At 43.3% G+C, this 15,826-nt stretch overlaps 1 long non-coding RNA gene across 2 annotated transcripts; it reads left to right on the plus strand.

The window, feature by feature from the left end:
- Positions 1 to 8,482: 8,482 nt before the first annotated feature.
- LOC124701012 lies at positions 8,483 to 12,238 on the plus strand. 2 transcript variants are annotated; one of them, XR_007001892.1, is made up of 5 exons: positions 8,483 to 8,575; positions 8,722 to 8,825; positions 9,238 to 9,445; positions 9,614 to 9,733; positions 10,793 to 12,238. It is a non-coding gene; the product is annotated as an uncharacterized LOC124701012 (long non-coding RNA). The 2 variants fall into 2 exon arrangements; XR_007001893.1 differs by lacking the exon at positions 9,614 to 9,733.
- Positions 12,239 to 15,826: the final 3,588 nt, after the last annotated feature.

Below are 15,826 nucleotides of genomic sequence, written 5' to 3' on the forward strand. Positions count from 1 at the left end.
CATTAACACTTGGTGAAAACATGTGATCCTCATACCTACGCCTTCCCCTCCGGTTGTCCCAATTTCTGTCACTCTGGGGCCTCGGGTTCCGGACATAGACATGTGCAAACAACTTGTAGATACAATCTAAGCAATAAGTATAGAGCTTAAATCTAAGATCATGCCACTCGGGCCCTAGTGACAAGCATTAAACACAACAATATTGCAGCAACAATAACTTCACAAACTTTATAGATAGACTAATCATAATGTAACAATCCATTGGATCCCAACAAACACAACACCGATTACATCAGATGAATCTCAATCATGTAAGGCAGCTCATGAGATCATTGTATTGAAGTACATGGGGGAGAGAGTACCAACTAGCTACAGCTAGAACCCGTAGTCCATGGGGGAACTACTCACGGAGCATGATGGAGGCTGTGGCGTTGATGGAGATGGCTTCCGGGGGCACTTCCCCGTCCCGGCGGCGTGCCAGAACAGAGATTCTGTCCCTCGAATTGGAGTTTTGCGATGGCGGCGGCGCCCCTGGAGTCTTTCTGGAGTTTCGTCAATTGGTATCGATGTTTTAGGTCAGGACGGCTTAAATAGGCGAAGAGTCGGAGTCGGAGGGGCCACGGGGCCTCCTCACACTAGGGGGCGCCCCCTTGGGCCGCGCCGCCACCACGTGTGGGGCCCCCAGGGCTCCCCTCTGGTCCCACTCTGACTTTCTGGAAGGTTCCGGGAAAAATAAGATGTTGGGTCTTTGTTTCGTCGAATTCCGAGAATATTGCCCGAACAACCTTTCTGGAACCAAAAACAGGAAAACAGCAACTGGCCCTTCGGCATCTTGTTAATAGGTTAGTTCCGGAAAATGCATAAATACATTATAAAGTGTGAGCAAAACATGTAGGTATTGTCATAAAACAAGCATGGAACATCAGAAATTATAGATACGTTGGAGACGTATCAAGCATCCCCAAGCTTAGTTCCTGCTCGCCCTCGAGTAGGTAAACGATAAAAAGAATAATTTACGAAGTGACATGCTACCAACATAATCTTAATCATACTATTGCAAAGCACATGAGATGAATGAAGTGACTCAAGGCAATGATCTATAGTTGCTAACAAATAGATAACATATAGCAAAACTTTTCATGAATAGTACTTTCAAGACAAGCATCAAAAGTTTTGCATAAGAGTTAACTCATAAAGCAGTACATTCAAAGTAAAGGCATCGAAGAAACACAAAGGAAGATATAAGTTTCAGCGATTGCTTTCAACTTTCAACATGCATATCTCATGGATAATTGTCAACACAAAGTAATATGATGAATGCAAATAAGCAAGTATGTAAGAATCAATGCACAGTTGACACAAGTGTTTGCTTCTAAGATGGAAGGAAGTAGGTAAACTGAATCAACATAAAAGTAAAAGAATGGCCCTTCGCAGAGGGAAGCAGGGATAAAATCATGTGCTAGAGCTTTTCAAGTTTTGAAATCATATAGAGAGCATAAAAGTAAAGTTTTGAGAGGTGTTTGTTGTTGTCAACGAATGATAGTGGGTACTCTAACTACCTCATCAACCAGACATCCAAGAGCGGCTCCCATGAAGGACGTTATCTCTACCAGCAAGGTAGATCATCCCTCTTCTCTTTTGTTTACACATGTACTTTAGTTTTATTTATTAGATGACACTCCCCCCAACCTTTTGCTTACACAAGCCATGGCTAACCGAATCCTCGGGTGCCTTCCAACATTCACATACCATGGAGGAGTGTCTATTTGCAAAATTAAGTTGCTTACTGATGAATCAGAGCAAAACACGTGAAGAGAATTATTAATGAAGTTTAATTAATTGGGGCTGGGAACCCCATTGCCAGCTCTTTTTGCAAAATTATTGGATAAGCGGATGAAGCCACTAGTCCATTGTGAAAGTCTGTCAAAAGTAAATGACAAGATCGAAAGATAAAACACCACATACTTCCTCATGAGCACAAATAAGAGATAATAGCTTTTGAATTGTTTAAAGGTAGCACATGAAGTATTTACTTGGAATGGCAGGAAATACCACACAGTAGGTAGATATGGTGGACACAAATGGCATAGGTTTTGGCTCAAGGTTTTGGATGCACGAGAAGCATTCCCTCTCAGTGCAAGGCTTTGGCTAGCAAGGTTGTTTTGAAGCAAACACAAGTATGAACCGGTATAGCAAAACTTACATAAGAACAAATTGCAAGCATTATAAAACTCTACACTGTCTTCCTTGTTTCTCAAACACTTTTACCAGAAAATATCTAGACCTTAGAGAGACCAATCATGCAAACCAATTTCAACAAGTTCTACGGTAGTTCTCCACTAATATGTTTTAACTACATGATCCAAGAGAAACATGATCTACTTGAGAGCTCAAAACGATTGCCAAGTATCAAATTATTCAAGAAAATATGAAGCATTTTCTGTTTCCAACCAAATATTAATAAGTGTAACGGTTTTCAACTCCGCCATGAACATTAAAAATAAAACGAAGAACACCAGTGTTCTTATGAAAAAGCGGAGCGTGTATCTCTCCCACACAAGGATTGCTAGGGTCCGAATTTATTCAAACACAAACAAAAATAAAAACACACAGACGCTCCAAGTAAAGCACATATGATGTGACCGAATAAAAATATAGTTTCAATAGAAGAAACCTGATAAGTTGATGAAGAAGGGGATGCCTTGGGCATCCCCAAGCTTAGACGCTTGAGTCTCCTTGAAATATGCAGGGATAAACCACGGGGGCATCCCCAAGCTTAGACTTTTCACTCCTCTTGATCATATATCATCCTCCTCTCTTGACCCTTGAAAACTTCTGCCACACCAAACTTCTCATAAACTTCATTAGAGGGGTTAGTACTCAAAAAAACTTTAATCCACTTTAGTCCTGTAGTGACACATTGCAAGAACTCAATAAAACATTAGCTACAGCTCTCCACGTCTAGAAAGCCTTACTTAAAGTCCACAAGAGACAATGCAAAAAAACAGAGACAGAATCTGCCAAAACAGAACAGCCAGTAAACACGATTTTTTAAAAGTTACTTCCGTTGCTCAAATCAGAAAACTTAAAACTAATGAAAGTTGCGTACATATCTGAGGATCACGCACGTAAATTGGCAGATTTTTTTTGATTTTTTTACAGAGAGTTCTGCGCGAATTCGTGACAGACAGCAATTCTGTTTCTGCGCAGCAATCCAAATCTAGCATCAACTTTACCATAGAGACTTTACTTGGCACAAAAACATGATAAGGAGAGGTTGCTACAGTAGTAACAACTTCCAAGACACAACAAAACAGTAGCAAAATAAACACATGGGTTATCTCCCAAGAAGTGCTTTCTTTATAGCCATTAAGATGGGCTCAGCAATTTTAATGATGCTCATATAAGGATGAGAGTTGAAGCAAAAGAGAGCATCAAAAAGAAAGTATGAAAAAAAATTAAGTCTCACCCACTTCCTATGCATAGGAATCTTGTACACAAATAAATTCATGAAGAACAAAGTAACAAGCATAAGAAGATAAAACAAGAGTAACTTCAAAATTTTCAGCATATAGAGAGGTGTTTTAGTACCATGCAAATTTCTACAACCATATTTTCCTCTCTCATAATAATTTTCAGTAGCTTCATGGATAAACTCAACAAAATAACTATCACATAAAACATGCTTTTCATGATTCACAAACACATAATTTTTATCAAGCTCAGAAATAATAGTATTAAAACTTTCAAACCCACTTTTATCAATAATATAACAAGATGATTGATCAATCTCAAAAGATATGAGACTCATAGATAAAGTCAAGAACTCTCCAATCCCATTTGCATTAGTAGTACAATTAATATTATCAAGTAACATAGGACCATCATCTAGAGATTTATCATAAACATTTGCTAAGCAAAACTCTTTAGTACCATGCATTTCGACATCAGGCACAAACAAAGCATTATCATAAGATTTATCAAAATAGCATGGATTATCATGAATAATAGTAGCATAATTATTCTCACAAGTTTTACTCATAGGGAATATTTCAAGAGAATCCACAGGAACATAACATTCATCCTCTTTCGGTAAGCATGGAGGACAATCAAATAGTGTAAGAGATAAAGAGTTACTCTCATTAGAATGTTGGCATGGGTAGCTAATCCATTCTTCCTTCTTTTGTTCATCACTCTCCTCTTCTTTTTCATCTAATGAGCTTTCAGGTTCATCAATTTCCTCCTCTTTTTCATCCAATGAGCTTTCAGGTTCATCAATTTCTTCTTTCACAGGTTCCTGCAAATTGTGAGTGCATTCTTGTGCATTAATGAGTCTCTCTTTATAATCAATGATATAAGGATTATCACTGTAGCTTTCTATGCAAAAATTAAGGATAGAAGCATAATCTTTAAGGTCCTTACAAACAACACAAGTTTCATAATTTTTAGATATGAAGGATTAGATCTCAGAAGCTCCCATAAATATGACAAATTGTTCTACCTCTTCGAACCCAAAATGAATATAGTTATTCCAATTATAGTTCTTAATTAAAACTTCTTCACTAAAGCCACATTGGAATTTAAGATGTTTAGTATCCTGTTCAGAGCAACAGTTTATATCATGGCGTTTAAGCAAACCATCATGCATTTGTTAAACTAATTAACTAGCTAGAAATAATAGAAATTAAACTATGAACTACACACATGCATATTTTATCAATGACACATGAAAGGTTCAAGTTACTAACCGCGATCGAGGAGGAAAAATAAATGAGAAAGCTTAAGTGTGGCTCTAACACTTTATATCATGCTCTCGGGCATTTTATCGAACACCTTGTGTGCATAAGAGGATCAAAGCCAAACCCACCACCCCTTGTGAATAGAAGTGGAACACCAAGTTGCTAAGTGAAGTGTGCTGAAGTGTATTTATAGGGGTGGGCCTTTAGTCTCGGTTGGCCTGGCCAACCGCGACTAAAGGTCTTCGGGACAGGCCTGAGGACCTTTAGTCGCGGTTGGCTAGGCCAACCGGGACTAAAGGCCCACTCGTACACCAGCTGTCGACCGAGCCCGCTGGGCCCAGACCTTCGATCGCGGTTCGCCTGCAGAACCGCGACTAAAGACCCCATTAGTCGCGGTTCAAACATTTTGGAGACTAAAGGGATGGTATGGAAGCCCCTTTTTCTACTAGTGACGGCATAGCTTTAAGTATTTTGACATGATGTTTGAATAGAAAATATGCTACCTTGACTAAACAAGATTACCACAGTTATCACATGATAAACGTAGAACATGCATTCACTTTATCCCTAGTGAGGCGGCACGGTAAAGGTAAAATCCATAATAGATCATGAGTTTTGTGTCACTACTCAATCACTATAGCAATGCCACTCCATCTAATACACACATCTCCCCACACATGCTCTTGCATACAAGTTGGATCAGAACAGGGATTTAAGAATGGGGTACATAATATGCATATATTAATACATCTCACAGATAATAGATTCCAATCTCATATATCAATATCATAGAATAAGATCGACCACATAGGAATTACACATATGACCATAATCATGTTGGACAGCTCATATGGTACTAAAATCTATGAAGAACAAGAGAGAAATAGATCAAGCTACTGCCACAAACTCATAGTTCAGGGGTGGACTACTCCCTCTTCATCATGGTATTGATGTGGAAGACGTTGGAGAAGGTGGAAATCCCTCTGGCGGCTGCTTCGACGGAGTTTCTCCTTCCAATCTTCGTTATTACAGCCTCTATTTTGGTGTTTCTATCTCACGGTTCTCTCGAGAAAACCTCTGGGGATCATATATATATAGGGTTTTTTAAAGTCAAACGGAGTCCGTGTGCGACAGAATCATGCGAAATGGACGATCGAAGACGAAAACAGACCTTGTGCCCTCCTGCTGGGCACGCGACATGTGATCTTTTAGGTCTCAGGGCTCCTCTCATGAGATCCAAGTGATCTAGATGTTTCTCGTGATGATATATTGACGTCCCCGAAATCCTAGCTCAGTTTGACTCCGTATAGGTCCCTAAAAGTGAAAATACACAAAACAAGGTTTTCCTGTTTTGCAGAGTAACCCAATAAAAAGGATCATTGGTAAATCCCAATAAATCAATATAAAATGTGGATATAACATCATATATGTTGCAAATATGTGGGAACCTGTGTCAACAAAGTATAAAGTTTATGTATGCATTTTACATGCATCATGGTGCTGATGGAGATAATGATGAAGATGCTTCCCCCTACGCCAAGGAGCGGTGGTGATGACGATGGCGTCGATTTTGTCTTCACCGGAGGCTCTGGTGCGGCAGGATCTGCCCTCTCCCATAGTAGGAGACTAATTTGGCCTCCGTCGCCGCCTTAATAAATCTCGGCAAAAATATAGCTTAGGTTTATAGGCAAGACGGAGATTTCGGTAAAAAGGGGGAGCCGAGACAATGCTCGAGGCCCAAACAGCCTAGGGTGGCGTGCCCACCCTGGTAGAGCGCGCCACCTGGTGTCGTTTGGCCCTCGTGGCTCCCCTCGCGTGATTCTTTGGCCCACGATCTTTTTCCCGGTGAAAAACTGATCAAATATTTTTCCTTCAATTTTTAGGTGTCTAGAAGGTCCCTGAAGCAACAAAATACGAAAAAGGAGGTTTTCGGGCCGGGCGCGTCCTCCCATGTCCTTCCGCGTGGGCCGAGGGCCCGCATGGCAACGACTCAACGGCCTTTTCCAATAGGAACGATATGAGTTGCAACGCTGAGCGCACTCTCCCGATAGACCATACCACTTCCTATTTTTTATCTGAGATGCAACCGAAACATACAAAATTATACCATTTGGCTCGCTGTTTTGGATTGCCCTCTTAGAGCAAGTATAATATGTCATAGCCAGCTCGCTATAAAGATTCAAATAATATATTTGTGTCTAGTTGGAGGAGAGAAAATATGGGAGAAGAGGAGTGGGCTCTCATGCAATACCTAGGTCTATAACGTGCTCCTATGTATTTCGTGAGAATAAAAGTTAGGTATATATATAACGTGCTCCTAGTATATTGATAAAACAATATATTTTATAGTTCACTATTGTACATATTGAATTTAGGTTGGCTATAGATGCCATAACACTTTGCTTATAACCATCAATTAGCTATACTATTAAATTTGCTTTTACAAAATCTACACTACTTAAAAAGGAGGAACATGTTCCTTATTCTGCCCACCGCAACAATACGTCAAGATTTTGGTCGTCCTGCCCTTCCACTCGCGCGAACATGGGCCGCGGGCCGCGCCAGAAATCTCTCCCATCTTTCCCTTCGTAGCACCTCTCGAAAACTCGAAGTCCTGGCGATGGCAGATGACCATGGCGTCTGATGGCATGGCGCCGAAGAAGCAGCGCTGAGGATGAAGCTGGCCTAGGAGATCCTCCACGGATCCAAGCCCATGTGCATCGAGCTCACCTGCCGCCGCCACCATGGATTCTTCTGCGCCTCTCCTCCCTTGCCCTTCATCTCACGCACGCGATTCCAGCGTCTCGGTGTAAGGAGAGAAGCGGCCAGAACCACCATCCACATCCCAGATCTGATGGACGCGGTGGCCGGAAAACCCATCGCCGATGACTCACCTGACCGTGGTGCGCTCGAATCTAGGTTCTCTGGGACCGGATCTGGTGTTTGGCGGCGGCGACCCGAACCACCACGAGGACCGCGGCGGCCACACCACCAACTCCGGCATCAACGGTCTGAGCCGCATGAATCTCCGGCCACTGTGAGACATGGAACTCCATTTAGGTATTGTTTGGTCACCGTTCTTGCAATGCATCCACGATAAATCAATCATGATTTCTTCTGCCAAATCTTCCTTTCTTGAACATGGTTTTTAAGCAATTAACAGTTTCATTTCTTCAGGCGTATTATTGTTTACTTCAGTGATATTGCATATCTTTCGATTTATAGCCTACAGCAGTTTTAGTGTTCTAGGCATGCAAATTGGCTACTGAAAATATTCTACCCATGGTTAATTAGGACTTATTTTACATGGTCATCTCAATATCTCCATATAGGTTGAAGAACATTAATTTAAACTAAAATACCAAGCAAAAACTCGAGGAGGTTGCATCAGTTATCATCACTTATATGAGTCGCATGACTCAACGATATATCAATGCGCTGAACTGCCATTTCAAATCTCTCCGTGCTACTTCAGTAGTTCTGCAAGGCTATTGTCCATCAAACCTAAAACATTTGCATTGTATATGAATTTATATGTTTTCAGTAGGGCACCAACTATGATTACCAGGTTGATCCGCGTTTCGATCCAGTGCTTCATGGAATTAGTTGAAGATGGTCAAAATAACAGGACAAATAGTGTGTAGGCTATGACTTCTCCTACTGTTAGTATTTCTATTTATATTTTTTATTCTGATTGCCACTTACTCCATTGCCTTAACTTTTTATCAATTAACTCTATCAGCCTCACTGCCAGATGATCAATAGAGAAGGAGGGGCAGGAGGACAACAACATAAGTTGGACCACATGCCTGGTGGCATGGAAGTACAAAAGAAAAGTGAGATTATGATTTGTTTCTCGCTGTAGTGAACAATTTGGAATTATTGGATGCTTAGGGTGCCCTATTAAGGAGGTTGAACTTTTTGGCATTGCAATGCAAAGTGCATCTTATCTCTGAAGCAAATATACCTTATGCTTTCCTAGATATCAAATTCATATACTCTGCTCCGTCGCGGCTATCTCAACTATGGCGTGAGTGGACTGTTGGTGTTCAAAAGCGGCTTCGACTACTCCTCGACTTCGGTGTGGTAAGGGTTTTTTGCTTCTCCTCTGGTTTCGTGCTTTTTGTAGTCCAGCTATCGAGCAGTGGTTTTTGTCTGTCTGCACATGTTCAGGAAGAATCATTCCATCGCAAATATAATTTCTTTAGTCTAGATATGGTGATTAGAGAAAGACAATTATTCTTGGATATATTGAGTCCATATCATCATCTGTTGAACGTCCATAACTACATATCATCATCTGTTGATCATAGCTTGATTCTTTTTCTGCATCATTGGGCTTATTCTATCTTGCAAAGATGTTGGGCAATTACAAATGTAACTTGATTTTCTAGGCTACACAAGGTACCAGATGAACAAGTACTAAAGTAGTTATCAGCGAAGTACGTCGCTCAAATTATGTACTCAAATAAGTTTATCTGCGATTGGTGAAGTGCAGCGGTCAGGCGTCTAGAGCCGGCGTAGGATGGGGCGAAATACCGGGTTGGCCTTGAGCTGGCAGTGGATGTCCGCAGCAAGGTGGATCCACTTATATATCCATGATGTTGCCATTACTTAAAACAAGAACATCATTACTATGTATTGTTGTAGGTATAGGGTCACCCGGACATCTGCAATTTAGATGAGATGACAAGCTTTTAAAAAAGGTGAGACCTCTAGCAATAAGTCCCTTCATCTTCTTTTTTTTGCTTGTTCCATTACCGTAGTGAGTTTGTATACCTGTCCTCTTATTTTGTGTATTATTTGTGTCAGCTGCAATGCACAAAATGTTGGATTTCTTATGAAATTATCCAGATTTCTCCTTGTCTCTTCAGATTTTTATCTCAACGCGCATGAACTGGACCATTGGTAATTTGTTGATTTGCTTTCGGGGAAGTTAACTCTGGATTTTTTTCTCCTGTTGCACCAGGGCGACCCAACTTGGTCATTTTCAGGTGTACTATCTTACCTTTGACAACAATTTAGAAAACAAATTCCATTTTTTTCTAAAAAGGCAAACAAGGAGTTTCATTATTCCAAAACATACTATATCCCTGTTTTGTATTCTGTATGTCAAAGTTACTCCACTAAAATTTTAATTTTGCATCCTTGTCTTTTATCGTTTGCATCACATAAAATTCAAATGTGTTGTCCCTGGTTAACAGGTTAAATGAGAATGTTTATTCCTCATAAAGATTGTGGGGTTTATTTCCTCAGATTAAGCATTAGAGAAAAGTGATACTTTCACCAATCACTAAGTGATTTAATAATGTCAATTGCACTGAAATTATTTAAATAGTTTCATAGTAAGATCTTACAAAACCCTGTTGGGGTTTGATACCAACTCCCTCTAATACTCCAATGTAGTATTGCAGCTATCTTGTTCCGCAATAAATCCTTCTAAAACTCACAGTTGACCAACAAACTGCTGCCTAATGACAGAGCCCCCGGGGAACAGTGAAAAATAAATTAGACATTGGATTCAAATATCTGTTTTGGTCTTAAGGGACGTGAAAATGTTGCATTTGACATATGTTCCATATAACTGTTCCATCCGTGAAGTAACATAATCTCTCAAATGATTCAAACAGTACATAATATATTGGATGCCCATATATTCTTCTCGTGTGTTTGCCACATAATGCATATCATGTGCTGATTTGAAAGGGTAGTGAAGTACCATCATGGTTCTGGTAGTGAAGTACCATCATGGTTCTGCATTGTAATTTTAATGGTTTTTTATGCCATTGTATGCTTTCTGTAGTTTTTATAGTGTTGCTATACATACAAGGCACTAGCCCAATAGAAACTTGCAGTTCAGATATTTTTATTTTATTACACCGACTGTAAAATTATTATTGGAATATCTCATTTTTCTTTAAATATAGCAGATGAGCTGCTTCAGATTAATAATAATGATTTATAAATGATGTTTTCACTTTCTTTTCCATTATGCTTACAATAAGGAAAATATTTGGAACTATTTGCATAAGAACATATCTCCTCCTTTTCAGGCCATCTCTCTAGCTGCATAGTCTGATATCTGGTCTCATGGAAGATGATTCGTCTTGGGAGGCTCATTCATTTGAGCGCATTAGAGTTCCTCCATTCAACTTTCAAGTTGTTTCAGAGGCTATCAATGAAGGAAACTAACTCCCATTTTCATTGGACAATGTTGATATCATGGAGAAAATTTTCACCTTCTTGCCAATAACAAGCATGATTCAACAGCAGTATGCAATAGATGGCATGGTATTATCAACTCAAGCAGGTTTCTTTGGACGCACATGTTGCCTCAGAGGCCATGGTACGTCATGTTCACCTCTAATGAGACTGCTTCTGGGTATGCTTATGACCCCATCCTCCGTAAATGGTATGATTTAGAGCTTCAATTCATTGATAAGAGCAGCTGTTTTGTCTCTTCTTCTATACATTGGCATATAGTCTTTAACTTCTATTTCACGAATTATCTGTTTATGCTATACCTGGAATAGATTGCTCGTTAGAATTTTTATTGTCTTCCATGTGATTTTGGGTAGCCTCTGTAAATCTTGTCCTGCTTATTCTCAGGAGTTGTGACAGTTCAGCTGTGTGGTAAGTAAATGGCTGGGGCATATAACATAGAGCGCCAATCTGTCCCAAGATATTGCTGTTTGTCCCGATCGTTGTAGAATTTGTGTAGTAATTTGTAGGTATCTGCTGGGATCTGTGTGTAGGGTCTATTACTGACTGCATTGGTTTCTTTTAGGTTGACAGTGACTTGAGTTCCATTTACTGGTGTAGGTTGTGTGTTGGTGAACGAGAGAGCAAGCTTTTTAGTCGCATTGTAGATGTAGATGCTCCATTTCTTACTGTCAATGTGTATAGCTTACTTTTAAAGCGTAATACTCAGACAATTCTTTTCAAGTCTTGAAGTATATATCATTGCATTAGTTTTTATCTTTGGAGCGTGTCTGAAATTTCTTGAGGGCTTTTCTATTTTCGTATTAGTTTCCATGGCCGTTTGTAAAAACACAAGGAATAATTCACTCAGGAATATGAACTGCATGTATATGCATTTAGTAGTGAAGCAGATTTGGGGCACATGGGCACGAGTACTCCCCAGTTTTTAAAATATTTAAAAATTGTAAATCTCCTTTTTTTAAAATCGTCACATATATTCCATGACTACAATGCATGTCCTGAATATATGGTTGTTCTAATCCACGAGTCGGAGCTTCAGGTCTATAAAAGAGGTCAATGTACTGGCAGGTCGCATCGGTCATCTACTTTTCAAGCTCTTGTGATAATATTGATACAATGCGGCAGTTTACGTATCTAAATGAGATGGGTTTGAAAATAGCTAGAGGTAATCCACCAGACAAAGACTTAATTAGATTTTCCCCTACTTCCAGATGACCAGCTGTGTAGATTGAGAACGAATGAGACTTGTTTTTTTTCGAAATGGGGGAAATATCGCCCGAGCTTCTGTATCCAAGGGATGTACACGGCTTTTTATTAGATTATTCACAACACCTTACAAGAGCAATAAAAAAGATCAAACTCGAAGCCACCTCACTAGACCTACAGAGGGATGAAGGGGGTGACAATTCACCAACCCACATCAACCAAAAACCAAATGCCTTCCTAGGCCGCCCAATAGCAGATGAGAAGCACATCCAGTCAAGCAGACTCCCAGCATACGCCATAGAAGTTGCTACCGCCGTCTTCCTCGACTCCATGAGAGATCATCGCATCGACCATGCCAGACCTGCCATCGATGTCGCCACGGCGCCAGACGACTCCACCATCCTGCGCGAGTCCATCACACAGCATCCGTCCCGAGACACCACTGCACCATGCCGCGGCGACTCGACGACGCCGACACAGCGAAAGCACACCGCTCCACCTCAGCACCACCGCCATCCGTTGTCTGCTCCAAAAACGATGCCCCCAACAGGGAGAACGGCGTTGCACGCCGTCATCGTCCGATCCGGGAGACCCGGGTCTAGGGTTTCCCCGGAGCAGCCCGAGCGAAGAAACGCGAGCCGCGAGACAATGCCTTCAACAAGGTAACGACGAAGCACGTGGCCATCATCCGCCAAGACCGAAGTCCGGCCGGCTTTCACCGGCAGCTGCGCCTCGCCATCGGGAGCTAGGCGACGGATCGCAAGATCCGCCACGACTAGCCACGCAACTAGCCCATCTCCTCCGGCGAGAGAGAAGAAGACCACCACCGCGGTGCCACGGTCAGCGGCACCTGACGCCCGCCACCTGCCACCAGGTCGGCACCGTCACCACCATCGCCATCCAGGGCCGCCACCCTTGGTGCCGTGATCCCAGCTCTCGAGGAGGAGCAGCACGATATCCACCCCCATCCCCACCCGCCCGGCCATGCCAAGGCGAGGAAGGAGGAGAGGACCGCGCCAGGGTTCGGGGCCGCGCCGCCGCCCCCATTACCGCCCTCCCGGCGAGGCCACGGCGAGGAACGGCGGAGAGGGCTGCGCCGCCATGGCCAGGGCCACGCCACCGCCCCCAACACCACCCGCCCGCGCCGCCATCAACCAGAACCGGGACCATCCCCCCGGCGCGAAGGCGTGCCTCCTACCGCCGCATCAGGGGACCTCGCGAGGATCCCCGCCGCCCCCATCACCGGCCGCGCCAGGCTTCGCCGGCGGCGGCCTCCGGGGACGACGAGGAGGAGAGGGGAGGGGGAGGGGAAGGCGGCGGCGGCTAGGGTTCGCCCACGTGGCTTGGGCACAACAAAAGCGATGTCATCTTACCACCTGGCTTGGGCGAACGGCACAAGCGATGTCATGTGTTTATTGATGTTCTCGTCTGAAAATATTTCTGATTGTAATTCTACTACAGTACCACTAATGAATGTAACTCAATATTATCATCTTCTAGGTATTATACCTTTACTATTAGATCTTTACCAGTTTGCGATGTGGATCTTCTTCCAAATTTGTTCATCTTTTAGGTTTTATGATTTTTTATTTGCTAAATTACCATATAACTGCTAGCAGGAGTCACATATAAGAGTAGAATATGAGAGGGTATGCATTCAGATTCTAATTTTATATAGCTAGAAATCCGGAAGTATTATTCATGTTATGTGTTATTTTTCAGGCTTACTATTGGTTGGTTTGTCGGTAACAACTGAGAATTCATGGATTATGTAATTTTGAAGTATGATATTCTGGTGCAAAATAACAAATAGTTATCTGATTTATTTACTGCGGAAATACATATGTGCTTACAAGCATGGGTGTGGATGTTCTCCTAGCCATTCATTTCTTTGAGATTCGGAGAACATAGCAGCTGAGAGAGAATGCTTTTAAGCCATTTTCACCATTTATGCAAGGCATGTGGGTCCTAGCAGAATAGTGCTAAAGCCAGCCGACACGGCTTTGCCACGCAGGAATCCCAGAGCAAAGAGACATAGCGTACAAGTGCCCCTCCTTTTCTTCCTCTCTCCTGACCCATTCGTCCCTCTCATCTTCTCTTCTCCTCTGCGCCAAGGCGCTCGCGAGCTCGGCCTCATCCGCCGCCGCATGAGGCCAGCTGCTCCTGTGTCGTCCGCATGCTCACGCACCACATCCACGCCTCCCCGCTCGATACACACATCCTTCTCCACACCACCATGGTCCATGATCCACCTCGCGGGCGCACTCTCTCTCTCTCCGCAGCTGCGCCGTCTGGTTGCCCAACCCCAACACCGACGCCGACAGTGATGCCCTCCGGCTGGTGCACTAGGTGAGCCTGAGAGACAAGCCCATTGTTGTGCTAGGCTCGCAGGTCTCCATACCCACTGATGAGTGATGACCTCGACGTGCTCGACGTAATGTCCAGCGAGGCCGCCTAGGTGCTCCGGATGGGCTCGGCTCTCGCGACGACGAGCAGCGGCGGCATGGAGCCACCCGGATCCTTGGTCTCCATATAGCATGGAGCCACCCGGAGGAGTGGCAGTCGCTCTGCGATAGGCTATTCGAGCAGCACGGCGACCTTCTGTATCCGAAGCACGGGGCGGCGACGACAAACAAGGCTACCCACTCCGTCCAGTGTGCCATGTTCGGCGCCATGCAGAGGAAGATGCACTCCGTCGCCAGGCTGCAGCATGCCGCCGCCGAGCACAGCATGCGCGCCAAACTCAGAGCTCGCCGTCGACGCCATCGCCTGGACGAGCGCGCTCTCTCTGGCGATGTTGAACGACGCGGACGCTAGACGCTGATGATGAGCCGCGTGCCGTTCAGCCTCCACGCTCTGGTTAGGGAGGCCATGGCCGTCGCGCGAGAGCATAGCCATGGCGGTGAAGGGCACCTCCAAGCCCGTCGCGCCTTTGACGAGTTGTTCACGTCTTCGTTGACGCCGGCGTTCCGCTCAGGATTCCTGTTCACTCATGCCACAAGGACCAGAACAACGAGGAGTCGAGGACTGCCCTGCTTAAGGGAGTAGATGTATTAGCCGTAATGGACTTTGTTTGTTTCAGAATTCAGAGCAATCTTTCTGTATCACAGCGGGATAAAATGCAAAGCCAGATGGCGATCGATATGTTCGATTCTGTACCAATGCAAGCCCTGCTGTACCGTGTGTTCGTAAGTGGGATTATTTATCCCTTGTTTCGTAGAGTATTAGTTCACAATTAGGAAGACATTGGCGCAGGTTACATATGACTGGGATTTCATTGACAGAACTCGATCACTACCAAATAAAAATTGCCAAAATTCCGGACTGGAACAGATCAACGAAAAAATGACAAAAGGATCGGCAAAAGCTCATGACGATAAACCCATAAATGATAAATCTCTTCAAACAGACCAGCCTGACATTGTTCCATAGCAAATTACCACCATTCAAGACTGGAACAAATTACGGAATTAGTAACTAACTAGAGAACAGATGGATTTGATTCACATCGGAATATCAGGAAAAGAAAGCAAACACTAAATGCAACCAAAACTGCTCGAGGCAAATTTGTTTCTCACATGACACAAGGCCGGTCCACAACGGTGGCATCTGAGCTGGCTCTGGTTCGTCGCCAGACGCTGTGTCGCTGGGAGATGCTA

The sequence above is a fragment of the Lolium rigidum genome, chromosome 3, assembly GCF_022539505.1.
Source record: "Lolium rigidum isolate FL_2022 chromosome 3, APGP_CSIRO_Lrig_0.1, whole genome shotgun sequence".
NCBI classification, from domain to species: Eukaryota; Viridiplantae; Streptophyta; class Magnoliopsida; order Poales; family Poaceae; genus Lolium; species Lolium rigidum.